We start from the raw sequence: 2,127 nt of genomic DNA, 5'->3' as shown, positions 1-2,127 counted from the left end.
AGGTTATTAGCCTACATACTTTGCAATAATTGTTTTAAAAAATGTTATCAACGAAATTATGTCATAATTTTGGCATCTTTATCGGAACTGTTAAGTAACCGAGATTGTTTATTCCAGTTATCCCTTTTACGCGTTCACTGGTTACATTAGCCGGTAACCTGGGGCCTGTTTCAGAAAGGAGGTTAAGTGAAAACTCTGAGTATTTTAACCCTGAAATGAGGGAAACTCTGAGTTTTCTGTTTCAGAATGGGAGGTATGTTAAACCTGAGAAAGCAGAGTAAGTCAAGCCCGTTTCTGAAAGAGAGGTAACTTAAACTCAGAGTCAGTTACCATGGTAACTTACTCTGTGAACCTAACCTGGTCAGGAGCAGGTTTTCTTCAGTAAACCCAGAGTTTCTATTGGTCTCCTCCCCTTTTTTAAAGAGGAAGTAGTGTTTAAACACCTTATTCATTCTTTCAGTACATTTTTATTAATAAAATTAATCTTTTATTAATAAATAAAATATTGCTATTTTTACTGCAGTTTTTTTTTCAATTTTTTTTTAATAAGATGAAGTCTATATAACTCCTTAACTGGCAACTAAAAATACATTAGTAGATTAGAGTTATGTAGTTCTGAACAAATTCTACAGAATTAAACTGTGGCATTTACTGGAAATCACTGAACTGTTCATCTGTGCAACAGAAGTTGATGGACCGTCCTCCTGCTGTTCTTCCACACTCTGGGGCGCGGGGGGAGATACGAATACCTGTTTATACTTAGATTTAAACTTTGATTCTATAGGCTACTCCACATAAAAATGTGAAAAAATGTGAATGTGTAGATTGTTTGATGTGTAGACACATAATATTAACATTACCTCTTTATCAGAAACTCAGAAACTCTTTATCCCCATGTGATGAGCATTTGGTTGAGTGCACTTTATAACACTATTTGTCATAATTTCTGGTGTATTGAGTAGGCTACTTACGACTGCCTGGGGTTCTGTTGGGACAGGAGGCTCCAAAAGACAGATATTACCATCAGAATCTATTGGGACCAACAAAAATCCTAACTCAAAGTAAAATATATGGAAATATAAAAAATAACACATATGTAAACCCATTTTATGAGGCCCTTGGATCTTTGGGACTGGCTCTGAAGTCCGTCCAGGAATTCCCTCAGCCAAAAATGCTGCTGCACTGCTAGACACTGGATGCTATTTAGTTATTTAATATGTCAAATGTTTGTAAAGTCAGGTAGCCTACACCCATGATATGCTCAAGCCTTACTTGATTGAATTATGTTTTTATATTTAATTTTCAGCTGCTGCCATGTTCTTTTAATGCCTGCAGGATTGCCCCTACATGAAAATTAAAATTAGGTTGAATAACATACTGTTCTTCCAGTTTCACCTCTGATATTATAACAGTTGGGCAAGTTACTTGTATTACTAACTACAAATGACATCTTCAACAGTGTAATTAGATTAATGTAATAATGACAATCTTTAGAAAGCATTGGTTTACTTATTACTAATTACCATATCAACCTCAACCACTTGAACAATACAAGGAGAGCCAAGAAACAGCACTTTTAATGCTTTCAAATAAACAATATACAATTTCATGAAATATTTATGAGAATTAAATAAATATGAGGTTACATTAAAAATATACCTTTTAAAAATGTATGTTAAATATACAGAATTGTTCTATAGTCTAGGCTAATGCAATTACATCAGATTTTACTTTAAATTACAGAAGAATTAAGAGTAATCCCTTTAATTAAATTACAGTATTAATGTTCTAATACTGTAAAATTACAGTAATAATGTTCGCACTGGTGAGAAATATGAAGACCCTTTTTTTTGTCTGGCGCTGTTGATTGGTGACTCATAATATCTGTGCTCCATTGATAATGGCTTTTTATAGTTGTGGTGCACGCGCTTAACTCAAGAGTCAGTCAACTCAGAGTTGATTTAACTAACTCAATTCAGCTGTTCTGTAACCGAAAACTCAGAGTTTCCCATCTCAGGGTAAGTCAACTCAGAATTCAAGTTTTAACTCAGAGTTGGTTGAACCTCCTTTCTGAAACAGGCCCCTGCTCTGAGCCTACTGTATTTTGTCATGTCGTCTGAACCTCCA

Source organism: Scardinius erythrophthalmus, assembly GCF_964197995.2.
Source record: "Scardinius erythrophthalmus genome assembly, chromosome: 5".
In the NCBI taxonomy this organism is placed as follows: Eukaryota; Metazoa; Chordata; class Actinopteri; order Cypriniformes; family Leuciscidae; genus Scardinius; species Scardinius erythrophthalmus.
The sequence above is the reverse complement of the archived record's forward strand: the minus strand, read 5'-3'. Positions refer to the sequence as shown.